The sequence below is a fragment of the Benincasa hispida genome, chromosome 4, assembly GCF_027475165.1.
Source record: "Benincasa hispida cultivar pf3 chromosome 4, pf3_genome.v1.1, whole genome shotgun sequence".
Lineage (NCBI taxonomy): Eukaryota > Viridiplantae > Streptophyta > Magnoliopsida > Cucurbitales > Cucurbitaceae > Benincasa > Benincasa hispida.
Window position 1 is genome coordinate 8,395,646 of NC_143481.1, and position 23,331 is coordinate 8,418,976.

A 23,331-nucleotide genomic window follows, 5' to 3' on the forward strand; every position below is an offset into this window, starting at 1 on the left:
AACACCAGTAAATCATATTTATCTTTGTTTTCCTTGGCCTTAGTCTTCGCCTTGTTCTTCTCCTTAATCTAGCGAGGAAAATTCCTCTTCCAGTGCCCATCCTGGTTACAATGGAAACACTTTTCTTTATCTCCGGGCGCTGGTCGCCTTCTCTGTTGGGCGATGGGCGGTTGGTTAGCAATCGCCTTCCCCTTCCCCCTACCACCCTTCTTCTTCTTCCATTTTCCAGTGTTAGAAGTAGAAGGTGTAAACTTAGCCCCAGAGGTCGAACCTCGATGGAACTTCTTTGATGATGAGGCAACACTTGCCTTACCAACCTTCTTCTTCTTACTTTTTTAGTAAGGATAGGAATGTCTGCAACTCGTTGAGGAGAGTTGTAAGGGTATAATCCACTTTGTTAAGAATCCCATTACTAACAAAGTGAAGGAAGCTATCCGACAACAAATGCAGAATTATGCTAACTTGGCTGCCTTCATCGATCCGAGACCCATTCATCTTCGCCACATTGAAGTGGATGATAAGCATGTCTTCATGAACAGAGGTGTCTTCCTCTATTTTTGGAGTTGAAGATGCATTTAAGAGCCTCATGCTTGAGCTATCCAGACGGTTTTCCGAATGTCCCCCGCAGAAACTCCATGATCTCACGAGCTGAGTCCATGAGCTCATGCTTCTTTGCAAAAACGTCGTTAAGATTGGCCAAGATATAGGCTCGAGCCTTCTCATTCACTCGTGTCCAACACTCGTAGGCCTCTCGAATATTTCGAGTGGCGTTAGAAGGTGGAATAGGAGGAAAATCCTCCATAAGGACGAATATGAGATCATCGATGATAAGTATTGTTGTGATCGTGTGTTTCCAACTAGCATAATTCTCACCAATTAGTTTGTCGGCACTAAGTAGAGCAATTGTAGTTGTAGCCATTTAAAATGCTGCTAAAAAAGGAACAAACTTTAATAAGTCTATGCTTTAACCACATTTTAACTCCAATTTTAGTTTTAGCAAAATTGTTTCCAAGTAGCCTAAGTAAAAAGACTTCTATTCTGCAATGATGCACCAGGAGGCAAGACAAATGCCACCGATGGGGTGATCAAATGCCCCTTCACTGGGATGAGAAAACTCTCAACAATTAGGCAGAACCAACTCTTGGAACTGCACCTAACAGTCACCATTCGTTCAATCTAGAACTGTTAACCCTCAACAATTCTGTGTAAGTGTAACCCCTCATTTTCGACCCTAGAGTCTCACTCTAATGCGCCCACCGTAGGAAAAGAGTAGATTAGGACAAAAGACTAAGCGACCTTATTCTATACAGGAGATTAGATAAAGAAACGTGCAAAACTGGCATCCTATAGGGGAACACTCCTAGGGTGCCTTGAGGCGATGCACAGAAACTTTATCCAACCTAACAAGAGAGACCGTGGGATATGCTATCACACGTCCCGCTCCCACTTACTATGAACATTCTCTTTATCCACCTTGATATTGACCTACCTAAACACCATCCTTTAGGGGGACACTCTCAGGGTGCCATGAGGCTAAGGATAGATCTCACGGTGTGGACAATAAAGGGAGAAATGCGAGAGGTTTAAATAAAGCATTAGATACCCTAAGTACCTCCCACTGAATGTTCTACCTAGGGATTCATTAACTTAGACCATTCGGCTACTGTTTTTAATCTAATTCAGTTTAATCTGCTAAAAAACAACTCTTTTCTTTGAAATTAAACAAGTTCAAGTAGTCACATTAAACTCTTTAATGATCTGTCCTCAAATTTGCATGCATGCATCAAATCTATCTAATTCACCTTTCCAGGTAGGTTCCCAGGTAGGGGTGTTACTTCCGTCACCTTAAATACCCCAGCCTAGACTTGATACCAATTTTAGGATTGTATCAACAATAGCAAAAGCACAAAGATCATCTAAGCGCTCAAATTCACTAATTTTAGAAAAATATAAAGCATGCTCTTGCAAAAAACAAGTGAGTTTCAAGAAATACCTCTTGTAGATCTTCTTCAAAGCTCCTTCTCTAGCTGCTATCTTCTCCAAATCTTGTTGTAGACCACCTCAAGATCTTCCCATTATTCTCTTGGTGCTCTAGATTGATACTTCAACCCCTTACGAGGGGCTCCTCTTTGACATCAATGAAATAAACCTCATTTTGTTTCCCTTTTTCCATCGTCTGGGTAGGCCCATACGAAGATACTTCAACCCTTTTTCCATTGCCTGGTTGGTTTACCACTCCATCCAAGGATTCAAGTAGTTTTAGATTTTTCAGAATGTCCCCATAAACTTCTCATTCATCTCGTTGCCTGGCTTTGCTGGTGGTGGAAGTGGTTGGTTATAGGTAGTCATGTGGTGATGAAGACTGTGGTAGGGCAGAGGCTGATGGAATTAGCGTGGGATTGAATGGTGAAGGTGAAGCCACCGTGGGTGGAGACGTGTAGATAAGCGTGGCGGTGCTTGCGAAGGAAACAGGCTGGATAGAAATAGTTATGGATACCACCTCGTAGGAATAGGTGACAGTGGAGGAATGAGCAAAGGAAGGGGTATTTTGGTGGGCCATTTGGAATGTGAATCAGGCGGGTATGAAACGAAGGAAAATCAGAAAACTTAAGGCTTCACCGGAGAACTTACAAAAATAAGAGGGTTTAGGGTTTTTTTAAAGCGTAAGGGGCTTAGGATGTTTAAGAATAAGGGTTTAAATAGACGAAACAAGAGTGAGAGAGAGAAAACGATGAGTCACCTTGCAACTCGAGGTAATCATAATGCTTTCATGCATTAATGGCAATCTGATGGAATACCAGGCGACACGTCTCTTCACTGTCCTAATTTAAGATGTGGTATCGTTCCCTTATCTGTAATGAGCTTTATAGGGATGTGTTGGATTTCACATTTCTATGCATCGCTAAACTCATCACATCATTCGTCGCCAACCCTAATTTTCCTTACCCAAAATTTGTTCAACTTTGAGTAGCAGTCATTGTTCACAAAATAAGAAAGAAGAAAAGCATAAACAAATGAGTAGTTAATTAAAAAGAACAAGTAACAAAAGTATAAAAGGATACAAAACGGATATGATGTGCCCTTGAGAAAGATATTGCTTCATGGTGCAGGGGCTCCTTATATCGCGTTACTCGGGATTTCCCAGGTCTATGGAGATCTTTTCGCGATTGAATCACCTCCATGGTAGGGCTTGATCCTTTGTCTGTTTACTTTGAGTATGTTGGTCTCATCTATACTGATTAATTCTACCACTCCCTATGGGTAGATTTCCTTGATGATGAAAGGTCTTGACCAACGTGATTTCAACTTCCCTGGAAAAAGATGCAGTTGAGAATTAAACAATAGTACTTTTTGGAAAATTTTAAAATCTTTCTTACGAATGCGTTGATCATGCCAACGCTTTATTTGTTCTTTGTAGATTTTGGCATTTTCATATGCTTGCAACCTCCATTCGTCCAGTTCTAACAGTTGAAGCTTCCTCGCCTCTCCTGCAGCTTTTAAGTCAAAATTGAGTGTTTTGTAGCCCAAAATGCTTTGTGTTCAAGCTTCAACGACAAATGGCAAGCTTTACCAAAGACCAAAGCATATGGGGACATTCCCAAAGGAGTTTTATATGTAGTGCGATATGCCCATAATGCTTCATTTAGTCTTTGTGCCCAATCTTTACGCGTTGGGTTGTCCAATATAGTCTTAATTTCCCTATTGGATATTTCAACTTGACCATCTGTTTGGGAGTGGTAAGTTGTGGCTATTTTATGGTGAACGTTGTATTTTATCAGAAGCTTGGCAACAATGTGATTGATGAAATGTGTGCCTTCATCGCTTATAATAGCACACAGAGTGCTAAAGCGAGTAAATGTGTTTCTCTGTAAAAATTTTAAAACAGTGATCGCATCGTTTGAAGCACATGAGTTTGCTTCTATCCACTTAGATACATAGTCAACAGCTAATAAGATGTAGTTGTGGATGGTGAAAATTGACCCATAAAATCGACCCCCCCAAACATCAAATAATTCCACATCCATAATAACATTCATCGGCATTTCATCCTATTCTGAAATGTTCCCAGTGCGTTGGCACCTGTCACACTTCATGATATATTCTCGCGTATACTTAAATAGGGTGGGCCAATAATATCCAATTTGCATCACCTTTGTAGCAGTGTGTTGACTTCTGAAATGCCCACAATAGGGCGATTCATGGCATTGATAGAGGATGCGTTGGAATATTGTTTTGGGAATGCATTGCCTTAAAATTTGGTCAGGTCCTCTTTTGTACAAGTTAGGCTCGTCCCAATAATAGAATTTGCAGTCATACATGAGCCTTTTCTTTTATTGTGGTGTATAATCTTTGGGAAATTGTTTGTAGACTAGAAAATTGACGATGTCTACAAACTAGGGCAAGTACTCGTCGATGTTCAATAGCAGTTCATCAGGGAAAGAGGCATTGACAGAGGGTTGGATGCGATCCCTTTCATAATTCTCAAGTCGCGATATATGATCGGCGACTTTATTCTTTGACCCTTTTTTGTCTATTATTTCAGTATCAAACTCTTGAAGCAATAGAACACAACTTATCAATCTTCGTTTTCATATATTTCTTTTTCATCAAGTATTTGATAGCTGAATGGTCTATGTGGATGATGACCTTCGATCCCAGCAAATAAGGTCTGAATTTTTCCATAACAAAGACTATCATCAGCAGCACTTTTTTCGTAATAATGTAATTCTCCTGAGAGTTCTTAAGAGTCTTGCTTGCATATGTGATAGGATGAAGAACCTTTCTTATGCGTTGAGCCAACACTACCCCCATCGCATATCCACTGGCATCACACATTAGCTCGAATGGTTTTGTCCAATCAGCGTAATCAGAACTAGAGCTGAGACTAATGCACTTTTTAATTTCTCGAATACGTTAAGGCAACTGGCATCAAAATCAAAAGGTCTATCAGCTTCTAGCAACATTTTTAGTGTTCTTTGACAAATCTTCGATAGAACCCAGCATGTCCTAAGAAACTTCTCAATCTTCACATTTGTAGGTGGTGGTAACTTTTCAATGGCCTCAATTTTTGCTCTATCAACTTCTAGGCCGAATTTGGAAACCTTGTGTCTGAGAACGATTTTCTTAGTTACCATGAAGTGACATTTCTCCCAATTCATAAATAGATTCGTGTCCTCGCACCTCTTTAGGATCTTTTCCAGATTTTCCAAACATACTTCCTACGTCCTTCCATAGACTGAAAAATCATCCATGATTATTTCTACAGAGTCCTCAAGGTAATCTGAAAAGATAGCCATCATGCACCTTTGAAAGGTGCTCAGAGCGTTGCATAACCCGAAAGGCATGCGTCGAAAGGCAAATGTCCCATATGAACATGTGAAAGTTGTTTTCCCTTGATCCTCAGGTGCGATCATTATTTGGTTGTATCCTGCATATCCATCTAAAAAGCAAAAAGTAGTCATTCCCTACTAGCCTGTCCAACATTTGGTCAATGAAAGGCAAGGGGAAATGATCTTTTTTAGTCGCCGCATTGAGTTTCCTATAATCCATGTGTCATACCCCCTCCTAGACTACCCTTTAGACCAGTAAGGAAATGTGACTGCAGCAGTTACCACCCAACTAGTAGCACTTATCGCCTAACTTCTTTACTCCACCTATTTAGAAACCTTGGTAAAAAAAACGTATAATGGCACATATAAAACAATTCAACTAGCATTTCCAATAAAAAACAGTAACAGGGTTTCATAAATTCTAAGACAAACATAATATATATATATATATATATATCACAAAACCAGTAGGTCTCCATAAACTAGTCTAATCCCTATATAAACATGACATGTGTATGAGTATATACAAAACCAATATCTAAACTTCTCTCCGAGCTAAGTCCTTGAGTGACAAAGCAGCAATAGAGTTACCTCCTAGGGAATTAACTGCTGCCTGGGGAGAGAAAACATTTCAAACGAGGTGAGCTACTAGCCTAATGAATGACTAGATAAGTATAACATCATGCTTAAAATTTGAAAATCACCAAGCAACCTCATACTTAAAACTTTTACAACATGTAACATCTAGAAAACATTAAACATCTGAATCCTTAATTGAGAGCGAGCTTCTTTGCTCAATCCCTCAACATCAAGCCTTAGTTGATGTGGAGTGATCTCGACACAACCAACGTCGAATCTACCTACGTGCACGTGGTTATTACCAAGTACCATCATACCTTAGGTAATATTGACCGGATATCTTCTCATTGTCCTTCAGTATCGGGTTCTAGCATTCATCATTAAACTTATACTTTTAAATAAATCATACTTTGAAATCATGGCATCATAAGATATATGTTTTAATATTTTTGCTAACAAGCTTCATCCTTAACGCATGCTCTTTGGATAAATAAGTAATGAAGTACTTCAGTCATGCTCATAAACTCCTTTAAAACATAGCATGCATTAATAGCTTTCATGAAATATAGCTTGCTTGGAAAATATTTTAATCATGAATATAGACAAGCATAAGTCTAACATTTTATAAGCATGTGTTACTAAACATTTGAAAAATATTGACTTGTCACTCACGGCTTTGGCAACTTCTTAAAGGTTGGTAAGCTTCTCCTATTGGTGTCAATCCTGAGGACACAACAAAATACTTTAGCTACTAGTAATGGTCTCCCTTTTGAGACTAACTTGCATAATTAAGCTCAACATCATCTCTAAAATAGGGTATCCTCATCTCAACGCATACCTTCTATGCGTCCAGCAATTAGAAAAAATCTTGGTTGCTTAAGACTAGATCATACGACCAATTAGCACCAATCAAGCATCAGCGCCAGCATACATGCTTATCCAGTCGCATGCCTTTGCACGCTTAATGCAACCCTGCGCTCCTAGCCTTGCGCGCCTACTCGCAACTCACTGCATAGCCTTTGCGTCCAACACTCAGCACATTCGCCCGCTCAGCCTGATGTATGTCTTCAGCCCTCTCGCGCACTGTTTGATGCCTTCCCTCGCGAAAATCCTTTGTGTTACTTAGTTCTTGCGCATGCACTGTCTTCAACGCATGCCTACTCAACGCATCATGCACTCCCCGCACAACTCATTGCTTAGCTTGGTTCCTCACATGCGTGTCAGCCCCCTTTGAGCTGCCTATTTGTTCAACCCAAGTAGTTGCCTGCTTGTTCAAAATTATCTTAACTTGCTTACCTTAAATTTTGAGCTCAAGATTCCTCGTGGTTTAGCCAGAATCTTTAAATCTTTAACACTAGCCCAAAGTCACTCAAGAGTTCGACCTTCTTGCAAACTCTTCGAATTTCAGCTCGATTCTTATGGAGTTTCCTTTTAGTAGGCCTAAATCATCAATTAGACTCATAAAGCTTTCAAATGGCTTTGAAATTACTCTGATAACACAAATAAATCGTTTAAACCAACCTTTTGAAGCTCACCATCCCTTTTTATACCACAGGCTGCATGTTTTCCTTTATTTTTAAGCTGCCACCTCCTCCCACGAATTGAGTTTAAGTGATCTGATTATGATGACAGCTAGCCACTTAATCGGTGGCTAAGTTGATCACCTTCCCTTAGCCATCAACGTAAGGCTTATTCCTCACACCAATGGTTGTTATCTCTTGGTCGCATGCCCCATTGGATTGTGGATCGCCTAGCCTTAGCCAACGCATGGCTCAACCCATCGCATCCCCAATTAGGCGCACACCTTGGCCATCGCAAGTTCGTACTACCACGCGTCAAGTCCAACCAATGCACACATGCAAGCCTTGGCACTCACCTCATCCTCATCACACTTTCCCCCAAGAAACGCATGTCTCTTAAGCCTTGCGCCAACGTAACCAGCGCAACCTAAGCACATGCTTGGTCTTCCAGCGTATGGGGACTTCATGTTGCGCTCGCCTACCGCTCAATGCGCAATGCATACTCTAGCGCAACTCCCTTCCATAGGTCTGTGGCCAACGCTTAGACTCCTTACTGCACACTGGTCAACACGCACGCCCAGCCTCAACGCCTAGATTTCCTTGCCAACACAAGCGCTTGACGCCTCGACAGCCTAACGCCTACATGTCTAGCCTTGCCGCACACATCAACAGCCTCTTAAGGCCTTGACCACCACCTGCCCCTTGTTAATGCATAGCAAGCCCTCGACCACACTTATCCTTGGCTGCCGCACACCACAAGCTCCATGTGTCAATGCTTCACAAGCTTCATCACAAGGCTACTTTTCTTTTCAACACTTAGCTAAAATTTTACATACTAATGCAAAACGTCTTATTAACCGAGATCTTATTTCTTAAAACTCAAAATCCCATCCTTTCTTCTTTAATATCTTCATGTCCTTCCATTTTCAACAATTGTAACAACTACAAAGCAGGTCGTATCAATAGTGTTACTAGGATAAGGCACCCAACCTTATCCATATACGACAAACCATTTAAGTTATCACTTAAACATGATCCACTTGTATGTATCCACATACATGTTTAAGTTACATCAGATAGCCTTGGATCTTAAGTTAATGGATTATTGCACAAGTAATATAAAATTAATCAACCATGATTCAACTAACATCAAACCAGGAGGCTTTAGGGCATACACCCCAACAATCTCCCACTTGCACTAAAATCGGGGAAATATGAGCTAGTGAGACATGTATCTTAGGGAACACATTATACCCTACATGCTCTCCCACTTGCCTTAACACACTAGAGACATGTCTCATAGTCCTAAATAGTTTAGGAGATCCACTCACACCTTAGCCTAGAGAATCCTTTTATATAATATAAACAGTTATGTCAATAAGAACCATCTGTTCACCAACGAGATGTACCCATGTTCCATGTTATTCCTTCCACTAGGTGCGTACATATGATCTTCAACCTAATCCTTGAATCATGTTGTTAAATAAAGTGAATAGATTAAGTTATATCTGAAAACAGTTTTCAAATATCTTAAGACACACTTAACATAGTCAAATTATGGCTTCACAAGCAAAACACTACCTCTTAGTCCAATCGACACCAACTAGGATAAAACATGGATTTCTCTTAATCTAATATGAAACAGTGTAACTCGTAAAAAATCAAATCTTAAACTATATATACTGAAGTTTCATTATTCGTATGTTTCAATTTTCAACACTCAGTGGTCATACCATCGAAATCCCCGGTTAAGCCAACCAATTGTGTATTAATTATTAATGAAGTCTCATGTAAAATTGATATCCCCTCAACATTTGAGGTGTCTTGGGAAATATTTTCTTTAGAAATATCAACGTCATTATAGATTCGTACATTACCATTCCATCTTTAGCAATCGCATCGAACATTAAACAACTACATTGTAAACGTAAGATGCATGAGACAAATTAAACAATGCGTCCTAAACATCTGTATGTGGACTTTTAATATACAAAAGCACTTCAAATCAACTATTTGAAATTGGTTGAATAGTCAAAACTTATATATTTATTTTTACTTCATTCATAATGAGCAAATATCTATATAAAACAGATAAATGTCCACGTTTCATTTTCTTGTTTGTACAAAAGTACCGTCATCGCTTAAAGTCATTGATTATGATATTATTAAAATTTTCTTGGAATTCTATAGATGCTTTGAACTCCTTTTCATAAAAGAAGGTATTCATTTTTATATAGCTCATATGCAACAATGAATCCACGAAGATTCTATTGTAAAACTCGGTAAAAATTGACTTATAATTCATTTTCACCCAACAGCTCTAGCGTGGGTTTTCACCAGACGCCAAGAGTCTTACTTTGAAGATCTCTATCTCCATATACTACACTTCCAATCTTCCTTTTTGTAGATTCATGCATATCCTTTGAGGTTGCCCCATCAATGAAAGTCTACAAAAGGTTGATTGAGATTAAGTACATTACTTCATCTCATATTTATAACCTTAACAACATTTCTCTTCTTGTCAATTTCCTTTAATACTTGTCATCTAGCATGACAGATTTGACTTCCAATAAGTCATAGCATACATTGAGTCACCGCACGGTTCTCCCACTACTAAAAGATTCATAAGTTTTCATTTTGTCATCTTATATGACAATAAAGACTTCAAGTAAGTTTTTGCAAAGGTCGAGTTATCTCATAACTTTTCCACTATGATGAAAACTTATCTGTTTGACAATTAGAAGTTGACATACAAATGAAACAAATGGTTGACAAAACTTGTTAACTATTATGTGGTGTTACTTGAAATAAATTCATTAGCATAGGCTACCCCCTTTAAACTTTTCAAATTAATCAGTATTTGTCATACAAACACATCATTTTACTTTGGAATGTCTAAGAGATTACTTAGGCATCTTTTGAACATTTCTTTCAGTAAGGGTTTGTTTTGACACAAGTGTCTCAACTTACCCAAAACCTGAAATGTCATAAACAAATTTTATAACATGAAAAAGAAATTGAAGTATCGTATACATTATTTTCCTCCCACTGAGTATTTTACAAATGAGGGTTCATAATTTAGATAAATTCGGCTAATAAATTTATCTAAGTGAATTGTTAACTTTGCCCAATGTGACAATTAATTTGGATAGTTTAACAACGTTGATTTATGTTCGTTAAATATTTTAATAAAAATTAATTGCTCATTGCATGCTTATAACAAGTTTATCTAATTCACCTTCTAGGTCAGTTCTCAGATAGGAGTGTTCCATTTTCATTAGCTTAAATACCCCAGCCTAGACAGAACCGTCTTAAGACAAAGGCCCCTTCTAGATACATTTGTTACAAATGTAATCTTTTATTTACTCTAATTTAATCCTATTAAAAGGAAATTAAATGATAAATCCTATTTCTAATCATATTAGAACATAGGTCTAGGTGAAATTAATTTTAAAACACTTAAAATTAATTTTAACCTATGTTTGCATGCAACTCTTGATTATAGATTTTAATTCTACTTTTATTTAACTTATAACTATTATAAAGTTTAATGAAACAATTAAAACCTAAGTCATGCATCTAATGACATACATAAAAATATAACAATTATATTCTAAGGTAATGTCATGCTTTATGCATTTTCATTTTCGTTATATAACATAACATTTATATTATCAAATAAAGAAAATAAATAACATACCCATCACATAATATAACACTTATATTATACGTCATACAAATATAATATTTATAATAAAATATGATGCATGGACATGTTACTATTCATGCAATCAAATAATACAACTCTTATATTAAATATGATGTATGAATATGCTTAATTGAATCATACAACTATATAATATAACTTTTATATTAAAATGATGCATGATTTTATGTTTATCCTTGTGGTGGAATTTATACTATATGGCATACAATATGACATATAAGTAATAAAAATTATACATCATATGTATAATTAAATAAAACAGCAATATTGGATCGAAATTGGCATCTTAAATATTAATTAGATTAATAAATCACTTTTATTAATTTAACTAATGTAAATACAATAAATAATTAATTATTACAAAAGAATAATTTTAAAAAAATGGAAAAACTACAAAGAAGCCAATAGAGAGGCTTAAACCCACAATCTAGAGGTTTCCTGACATGCGTGCAAACCATTCGAAGCATCGCAATGCTTTGATGCTAATGTTGCAACACTGACTTTTATATTGCCGCAGTGTTAGGCCATGTTGCATGCAGCATTGCAATACTCTGTGCAGCGTTGCAATGCTGTAGCCGGAGCGTTGCGACATTGTAAGGTAGAAAGCCTGCTCTGCTTCACTTGTTTATCTGATTTGCTCTATCTTGCTCTAAAATTTTGTCGAATCGAAGCTGAACTCCATCAAGAACGACATGGACAATTACAGACTTGATTACATGAATTTAAATGCCTAAAACACTGGAAAATTACAACTTTAAACACCATTAAAGTAGTAAAAATCTAGGCCAATGTCGAAACCATCCAATATGCAAAAACCCATACATTCAAAATGCATCATGCACCCACTAAAACTCTAGATTAAAGTTTGAAAAAAAAACGAAATTTAGAGATTCGAGATGGCTCTAATGCCAATTGAAGGAGTAGGTGAATACTCGCAACGGAAAAGATCGTGTCCCAATTTTGATTTTACAAAACAATAATTAGAGGACGGAAACATAGAGTAAACATAACCTAATAAGCATACTTCTACTTTGCAATTGGAGAGGAAATTATTAAGAAATACTCACCTTTGAAGATCTATATCTTATTGTTTCCTCTACATAGCACGAAACAAATTGCTCCTCTCGGTCTCACAAAGTCGGCACCCACTAAAACAACGCAATAATGATGATGAAGACACCACCACCAGATCTTCTCATTATCCTCAGGGACGAGAATCGTGCAGAGGTGTGGACTTGCATTCAATTTTGGGAAGAGGAAAAGAGATGATTGAGAGAAATCTTTTGTCCAAACTATTCTACAAAAAACGCACAGTGAAGGAGATCTAGAGAGAGACAGAGAGCACTTTCTCTCTTCACCCCTTTTGTTACGTGAAAGAATGAGAGATTTATGGATGAGAAGTAAGGGGTGAGCGAGTTATAACTTCCTCCCCTTTAATAATAATTAAATTAAATTCAAATTAAAAATTTGAATTTAATATATATATATATATAACCATTTAATATATATACAAACTATATGTTATATCACATATAATATATATAACCTATAATTAATGTTATATCACATATAACATAAACCATAGTTTATTATTCTCTCAAATAACTTAAGGTACTAATATGAATCAAATTCGTATTAATTTAAACCTATAGTTTTTATATCAATCACATTCATATAAATAAATATTTGAATCACATTCAAATAACAACCCTTCTCAACAAACTATATAACTTAATATAAATCATATTCATGTTAATTATAACATATAGTTTCTATGTGAATCATTCACATAATTAATATTTGAATCATATTCAAATATTTATTTTCATTATAAAACTATATAAATTTAATATAAATCATATTCACATTAAATTTTAACCTATAGATTTTATATGAAGTATATTCATATTCAAATATAAATTTAATATGAATCATATTCACATTAAATTTTAACATATAGATTTTATATGAATCATATTTATACAATTAATATTTGAATCATACTCAAATATTTGTTTCTCTCATAAAATTATTAATCTATCAATATACATTATTTAGTTGTATCTTATACAATTAATTTCCTTTAATTAATTTGAACAATTTAAATTAAACCAAAATTAATTTGATTCTCATAAGTTCTTAATGAGCTAATGAGGGGACCTGATGGACCTATAGATTGAAGCTCCAATGATACGAGATTAATTGATTAAACTCTTTTATCAAATTAATCACCATTCATTAACTGTCGATCACTCCATTAAAGACCAACAGCTAAACTCTTTGCACTATAGATATATTTTGTGCTCATTGGATATAACCAATCAACAGTGTGTTGACCTTTCACAAATTTCTCGTAAGTACAATTGGGTCAAAATACCATCTTACCCATGTAGTTACATCTAACTCCTCAAGTACTACTGATCCCTCTAACGAACAATGAGTCATAGTCCAACTATGACCAAACCCCTCTCGAGCCAGGACAGGGTGAGACACTTCATTATTGAAGCCCCGGAATCAGTCCTTAAGGGAGCAATTTATCTTCTTATCCTAACTATAGGGAAGGAGTGAATTCCTTCTTGTGCAGTTGTGTTCCCAACTCCCCAATCAGATGAATCTTCAAAATAGTAGGCTTATTGAGTTGGCGAATTTGGCCACTCTCACTCATACAATCAAAGGATCACCCTCATAGGCAGAAGTTCACAACCCACTCAGGATTAAGGTCAACTCATCTATGGTCATCTTGGTGAAATGTAAGTCTCTTCTAGTAAGGGAATTATAAGGAGAGACATAACATTTCGCGGTCTGGTCTTTATATAAACTCTTTTGTATAAGATACCTCTGCTTACATGTCTCCACAAGAATGATTAGGATCAGATCATTTGTAGTACTTTACAACAATTATAACCACTATAACGCGGGTCGTGTCAGTAGTGTTACCAAGATAAGACACCCAACCTTATCCATATACTACAGACCATTTAGGTTGTCACTTAAACATGATCTACCTGTATGTCTCCACATACATGTTTAAGTTACATCAAATAACCTTGGATTTTAGGTTAATGGATTATTGCACAAGTATTATAAAATTAATCAACCATTGATTCAACTAACATAAAACTACGAGGCTTTAGGACATACACCCCAACACTATGCTCGGCCTCGAGACTGAAGGGAAAACCATTGAAGGTTTTCGCAGCGGAAAGTGGGGATCATCCCAATTTTTGTTTTTTTTTCCATAGAATTTATAGAATTACAGAATAAAGAAGAGAAGGATTATGCATTCTAAATTAACTTACAATATGCTAATTTGTAAAAAAAATGAGAGGAAAAATATTCATACCTTTGAAGAACACTTTCTTCAAGAACTCCCTCAAATGGATCTCTTTCTCCAAAAGAAACACCACCAAACAAAGCCTCCTGTATTCTCCTTAGGGATTAAGAATGGTAGGAGATGTGGGCTGAGGGTTTTGAAAGAGGGAAGAAGATAGAGAGGAAGAGAAGGAGGAGAAGAACTCTTCTTCTCTATACACTTTTTTTTTTTTTTTTTGGCAGAGAGTTTTTCCAGAGCCAAATATCTGATCCACTTTTTTGTGGAAGAAGACAACCCTAACTCTATGCACGTAAAAAGATGATAGAAAAATAGGGGGAGGGAGTTGTAACTCCCTTCCTTTAATTAAATTAAAAATAATTAAATTAAATTAATAATAATATATAATAATTGCTTTATTATATATATGTATACTATATGTTATATCAAATACAACATATAACCTATAGTTTTATATTGTAACGAATACAATATAACCTAGTTTTATTTTCTCTCATTAATGCATGAAATTTAATATAAATCATATTTATATTAAATTCAATTATGAATCTCATTCACATAATTAGTATTTGAATCATATTCAAATATTTAATTCCTCTTAACTTACTTATGCTATTTAATATAAATCATATTTATATTTATAATTAGCATTTGAATCATATTCAAATTCCTCTCATATTACCTTATATTATAATATATCAAATACATTATATTAATTATATCACATATATAATTAATTTAATTAATTATATCATATATAATTAATTTCCTCAATTAATTTGAACACTTCAAATTAATCCAAAAATAATTCTCAATTAAATTCTAGTTGAGCTACAGAATGGACCTTATAGACCTGTAGATTGAAGCTCCAACGGTACTTGGATAACTAATTAAGCTCTTTAATTAAATTACCCAACATCTATTAATTGCTAGTCATTCCACTAATGACCGATAGCTACACTTTTCATACTATAAATATATTTTTGTGTCCATTGGATATAACCAATCAACAGTGTGATGACCCTTCACAAATTGCTCATAAGTGCAGTTTGGCCAAAATTACCGTTTTGCCCCTGTAATTACATCTAACTCCTTAAGTACCACTGATCCCTCTAATGAACAATAAGTCATAGTCCAACTATGACTAAGTCCCACTCGGGCTAGGAGAGGGTGTGGCCACTACGTTCAAGCCCCGGAATCAGCCCTTAAGGGAGCAATTTATCTTCTTGGCCCTACATTAGGGAATGAGTGAATTTCGTCTCGTGTAGCTGTGTTCCCAGCTCCCCAGTCAGACCAATCCCCAATATGATAAGTTTATTGAGTTGATAATCTGGTCACTCTCACCCATGCAAATCAAAGGACAGCCTTCATGAACAGGAATTGACAACTCACTTAGGATTCAGGTCATGTCACCTATGGTCATCCTAGTAAAATGTAAGTCCCTATTATCAACAACGTTATATAAAGAAACTAATCATTTCGTGGTCCAGTTTTATACAAACTTTTTGTATAGGATACCCCGCTCACGTGTCTCTACATGAATAATCATATTAGATCATTTGTAGCACTTTACAACACTTGTAACGCCTATAAAGCAGGCCATATTCATAGTGTTACCAGGATAAGGTACCCAGCCTTATCCATCTATTATAGATCGTTTAGGTTATTATTTAAACAAGATTCACTTGTATGTCTCTATATGCTTGTTTAAATTACATAAAATAACCTAGGATCTTAGTTTATTGGATTGAATATATGCTTATAAAATAACACTTATTTTATTAACAAGATTATGTTTATACAAAGTTTACAAACTACAAGATTACAAGGAGACTTAGGACACCAATCCCAACAGAGACACCTTTGCTTGTGTGCCCCCTATGGATGGTGTTTGTATAGGTAAATACTAAAGTGAATGGAGAGAGTGTTTATAGAAAGTGGGAGAGGGAAGTGCGTCAACACATCCCATGGTTTCCTTCATTGGTTTGCAGTAAACTTTCATGCTCGACCTCGAGACACCTTTGCTTGTGTCCCCCTACGGATGATGTTTGCATAAAATTTTACTCAAACTTCAAAAATAGATAGGATTGCTTTGTTTTTGCCTCGATCGATTTTTCCCTACGGTTGGCTTATTGGGGCGAAACTCTAGAGTTTAAAATGAAGGGTTACACTTACAAGAAATTGTTAAACAAGTTAATGATGTCTTAACCAAAATGTAGTAACTAAAAATATTATAGAAATGAGAGTTATTCTTGTGTAATATTTGGTTAGGAATGTCTTAATCTAGTGAAGGAGTAATTGACTACCCTATGGTGACTTTTATTCTAACCCACTAGAGTATCATAGAAATAGAAATTTTGAATTAATATGAATGGAATTCATGTTAAATCTATTGGGTTCATTTTTTAATTTTTATGTTGAATTAGAATAGATAATAGTTTGCATATAATCAATTAACATGTTTTATATAATTAGTTATGTCATCTTCTCTCAAGAGTTTTAATTTTTTATTACCGATATAAGTCAAAGTCTTAATAAATATGTTACTATGAAATGTGTCATCAACAAATAGAAGCAGTGTAGTTTTGTCTTTTAATTTGGAAAACGTTCTCAAAAAAATTGTTGGCAATTCATGAAGTGTTCATGAATAATTTTTTATTATCTAGATTACATATGATGTATTTGGAATATAAGATAAAGTCATGACAAAACATATTGTATATTAGAGTCATGGGAAGCTAGATGACCTACAAAGTTAAGTATTTTTGGCATCCCAAAAAATTATTATGACTAGAACTAATTAGAAAAATGTTTTCCAATTAGTTTGGAATGTTAGATGATGAGAAATTTTAGAAATACCTCAAAGAGAAGAAAAAAAAGAATAAGTAATTTTAATTTACTGAATTCTTGGTGGAGAATACAAATTCACACCTTGATTGTTGAATATTGATTCACTATCAGAATTTTTTTCTTCATTAAAATTAGATTGTAAATCTTGGAAAATACCCAATTCATGGAATAAGTCTACTAGTTGGCAACCGGGAACTCATCTTAGTTAAAGTAGTGGGAGGCATTGTTGAATATGGTGCTTTTATCATCATAAAAGAAATTTCATTTCTCCAAGCTTTATTACTAAATTTTTCTTAGCATATGAATAGTTTTAGTAATAAGACATGTTTTCAAAAGTTGTTTTGAAAAAAATATATTCAACTTTAAATAAATATATTTTTTTTGTACTAAATTACGATATTGTTTATTTATGCTGTATATGGTGCTTTTATCACCATATGAGAAATTCAATTTCTCCAAAATTGATAACTAAATATTTCATATCGTATGAATAGTTTTAGTAATTAGACATGTAAAAAAAATTAAAAGTATGTCCAGTTTTAAATAAAACACATTTATGTGTGTTAAAAGTTAACACATTTACATACTAAACTAAGAGAGTGTAAGGATTAATGAATCCAGAATGAAAGACAAATTTTATTCTCTCAAATAGGATACATGTGTTTGGTTTTTAAATGACAGTTACAAGTAATTCTCTAACCGTAAGAGTTAAACTATCATAACTTGTCAAAGCCTTGCTTCTCATGCAAGTATGTCATTAGAACCTTATTAGATAAGGTTACCTAGCCAAGGTTGGACTTGTTTTGACCTAGGTGGTCCTATGATCAAAAGCATAAGTTTGACTTCATATATAAGTCATTAATGCGAATGACGAGTATTTATGAACAAATGTATCTTATTCTAATACAACTTAAGTCTTATTTTCTTTGAAATATTCAAAAGAAATTAGACTAAAGTTTAAGTCATATAGGCAATTGTAGTGTGACATTATGATCTGATCATAATGATTAGTACAATTTTTATTTCTTGTACTAAGCCTAAATAATAGAGATGAGATGAGATCTCAATTTCGACATTAGGTACACTTTGAATGAAATTATGTTGTAGCAAGAGAAATTTGTCCTTGTTAAACTTTGTACATTTTAAGTACTTTATTAAACAAAGTCCTAATCTTTTATAAGTACACTGATGCTTAACTCCACAAAGGATATGCAATAGAGATTGCACTGTTTGAATGTTATTTCCTCCAAAATGTTTTTAAAACATTATTGGATTATGGAAGTGTTGTAAAACTAGTTCATGACATTTCGGTTTTTTTTTTTTTTGGTAAGTTGAGACACTTGTGTCAAAGAAAACCCTTGGTAGAATAAATATTCAAAAATACATCTAATTGTAAATAGTCCATGAGAAGTTTATAAATGGCTTGTTGAACATTCCAAAGTAATATGATGTATTTGTGTGACAAATACTGATTCATTTGGAAAGTTAAAGGTCCTATAAAAGGGTTGAATTGTGTTGATGAACTAGTTCCAAGTAAAATCACATGATAGTTAACAAGTGTTGTTAACCATTTATTTTCATTTGAACGTCAATTTCTAGTTGTAAAAAAAGATAAGTCTTCATCGTAGTGGGAGAGTTATGAGATAGCTCAACCTTTGAAAAGGCTTACTTGAAGTCTTCATTGTCATATAAAATGACAAGATAAAAACTTATAAACCTTTCAGTAGTGGGGAGCTATGCAATGACTCTACTTTAATTGTGACTTATTAGAAGTCAAAGCTGTCATGCTAGATCACAGGAATTGACAAAAGTAACAAAGAGAAATTTTGTTAAAGTCATAAATTTGAGATAAAGTAATGTACTTAATCTCAGTCGGTTTTTTTTTATAGATTATCATTGATGAGGGTAACCTCAAAAGATATGAACGGATTTACAAAAAGGAGGCTTGAAAGTGTAGTACTTTGAGATAAAGTCTTCAAAGTAAGACTCTTGGCGTTAGGTGACAACCAGCACCAGATCTGTTGGGTGAAAATGGATTGTGAGTTAATTTTCTAATTAGTTTCTATAACAGAGTGTTTATACATTTTTTTAAATTCATTATTGCATATGAGATGTGTAAGAATGAATAACTTCTTTTATGAAAAGAAGTTTAATGCATCTACGTTATTTCAAGAAAAAATTTCTCATATTGAATTGCAAAATTGTTTGCAAATATTGTGAATTTCATAATTGGGATCTTTGAAAATAAGGGTTTGATATAGTATCATAACTGGTGACTTTGAACGATGATGATGTTCTTGTACAGACAAGAAAATGAACGTTGATATTTATATATTTATTATATTGATTTTTGCTCATTATGGATGAATTAGAAATCAATATGAAGTTTTGACTATTTAACCAATTTCAAATAGTTGATTTGAAGTGTTTTTATATATTTAAAATCTACATACAGATGTTTAGGACCTGATGTTAAATTGGTCTCATGCATCTTACGTTTACAAATAAGTTGTTTACTATTTGATGCAAATACTTAAGATGGAATAGTGATGTACAATTCTATAATGAGGTTGATTTGTTTAAGGATAAAGTTTCCTAAGACGCCTCAAATGTTGAGGGGACGTTGAGACTTCTTTAACATTTAATAGCAATTGGTTAGTTTAGTCAGTAAAGTCGATGGTGTGACCATTGAGTTTTGAAAATTAAAACTGACAATTTTAACACATTAGTATATATAGTTCAAGATTTGATATTTTACAGAATATATTGTTTCATATTGGATTCAAAGAAAACCATGCTTTATCCTAAGTAGATGTATATTGGATGATAAAGCAATGTCTTGCTCGTGAAGCAATATTTTTCATATCTCAAGTATGTCTTTTTTCTATTTGAAAACTGTTTCAGAAATAACCTGGTCTATCCACTTTATGAGATAATGTGGTGCAAGACCTAAGTTTGAGGACATAGTTAGGCTCCAAGTTGTAAGACTGAGAGAAACATCTTGTTGATGACCAAATAGTTTTTATTGACATAACTGTTTGTATTATATAAAAGGATTATTTAGACTAAAGTGTGAGAGAATCTCCTAGACTTTCTAGGACTACGAGACATGTCTCTAGTGTACTATGACAAGTAGGAGAGCATGTAGGATATAGAGTATGCCCTAGGATACATATCTCACTAGTATATATTTCCCACGCTTTAATGCAAGTGTGAGATTGTTGGGATGTATGCCCTAAAGCCTCGTAGTTATATGTTAGCTAAACCAATGGTCGATTAGTTTTATGAAACTTTTGCAATAATCCATTAAACTAAATTCTAAAGTTATCTTCTATAAGTTAAACATGTATGTATAGACATACAGTTAGATCATGTTTAAGTGATAATTTAAATGGTCTGTAGTAGATGGATAAGGTTGGGTACCTTATCCTGGTGACTCTATGAATACGACCTACTTTTTCGTTGTTACAATTGTTGTAAAGTTCTACAAATTATTTGATTTTGATCATTCATGTGGAGACATGTAAGCAAGGGTGTTCTATACAAGAGTTTGTATAAGACCGACTACGAAATGAATAGTCTCTCTATATAACACCATTGACAGATGAGACTTATATTTCACTAGGATGACCATCGGTGTCTTGACTTGAATCCTGAGTGAGTTGTGAACTTGCCTATGAAGGCGATCATTTGATTTGTATAGGTGAGAGTGTCTAGTTTCGCCAATTCAATATGCCTACCATTTTGGGAAATTGTCTTATTGATGAGCTGAGAACACAACTACACAAGAAGGAACTCACTCCTTTTCTATCGTTAGAGTAAGTAGAGAAATTGCTCCCTTAAGGACTGATTTCAGGACTTGAACAATGTGGCGCCACATCCTCTCTTGGCTCGATAGAAGTTTGGTTATAGTTACACTATAACTTATTGTTCATTAGAGGGTTAGTGGTACTTAAGGAGTTAGATGTAACTACAGGAGCAAAACGATAATTTTTGCCTAATTGTACTTACGAGCACTTTGTGAAGGGTTGATGCACTATTAATTGGTTATATCTAATGCACAATGTCACCAGGATAAGGTACCCAGCCTTATCCATCTACTACAGACTATTTAAGTTATCACTTAAACATGGTCCACTTGTATATCTATACATACATGTTTAAGTTTCAAAAGATAACTCTGGATCTTAGTTTAATGGATTATTACATAAGTTTCATAAAACTAATCGACCATTGATTAAACTAACATATAGCTACGAGGCTTTAAGGCATATATCCCAATAATCTCTCACTTGCACTAAAGCCGAGGAAATATAAACTAGTAAGACATGTATCCTAGGGCATACTCAATATCCTACATGTTCTCCTACTTGCCATAGTACACTAGAGACATGTCCCGTAGTCCTAGATAGTCTAGGAGATTATCTCACACTTTAGCCTAGAGAATCCTTTTATATAATACAAATAGTTATGTCAATAAAAACAATTTGGTCATCAACAAGATGTTTCTCTCAGTCCTATAACTTAGAGCCTACCTATATCCTCAAACTCAAATCTTGCACCACATTATCTCATAAAGTGGACAGACCAAGTTATTTCTGAAACAATTTTCAAATATCAAAAGACATACTTGGGATATGCAAAATATTGCTTCACAAGCCGGACATTGCTTTATCATCCAATATACACCTACTAGGATAAAACACGGATTTCTCTAAATCTAATATGAAACAGTATATTTCGTAAAAGATCAAATATTGAACTATATATACCAACGTTTCATTATTCGTAAATTTTAATTTTCAAAACTCAATGGTCACACCATCGACTTTACCAACTTAACTAACCAATTGTATATTAAATGTTAAGTCTTATGTAAAATGTACATCCCCTCAATATTTGATGTGTCTTAGAAAACTTTTCCCTTAGACAAATCAACTTCATTGTAGAATGGTACAAATCCATTTCATTTGAAGTATTTGCATCGAACAATAAACAACTTCTTTGTAAACGTAAGATGTATGAGACCAATTTAACATCAGGTCCTAAACATCTGTATGTGGATTTTAAATATACAAAAACACTTCAAATAAACTATTTGAAATAGTTAAATAGTCAAAACTTCATATTGATTTCTAATTCAACCATAATGAGCACAAATCAATATAAAAAATAGATAAATGTCCACGTCCGTTTTATTGTCTATACAAGAACATCGTCATATTTTTAAGTCGCCGATTATGATTCTGTATCAAACCCTTGTTTTCAAAGATCCTAATTGTGAAATTCACAATATTTGCAAACATTTTTACAATTCAATCTAAAAAAAAAAAATTCTTGAAATAACGTAGATGCATCGAACTTCTTTTCATAGAAGAAGTTATTCATTCTTACATATCTCATATGCAACATTGAACAAAAAAAATGCATAGACTCTGTTATACAAACTAGTTAGAAAATTGACTCACAGTCCATTTTCACCCAATAGATCTGACGCTGGTTTCACCTGATGCCAAGAGTTTTACTTTGAAGATTTCTATCTCCAAGTACTACACTTTCAAGCCTTCCTTTTGTAAATCCATTCATATCCTTTGAGGTTGCCATCATTAATGATAATCTATAAAAAATTGACTGAGATTAAGTACACTATTTTATCTTAAATTTATGACTTTAACAAAATTTCTCTTTGTTAACCTCCTTCAATTCTTGTCATCCAGCATGACAGTTTTGACTTCCAATAAGTCACAACTAAAGTAGAGTCATTTCATAGCTATCCCACTACTGAAAGGTTTATAAGCTTTCATCTTGTCATTCTATATGACAATGAAGACTTTAAGTAAGCCTTTGCATGTGTTTATTCAAAATTATTTGGAGCCAAGTGTGTGATTATATGCTTGTATGTTGATAATATACTCATCTTTAGAATAAACATAAAGGTAATCAATAATACCAGGTTGTTATTATCGTCACATTTTGAAATGAAAGATTTAGGGG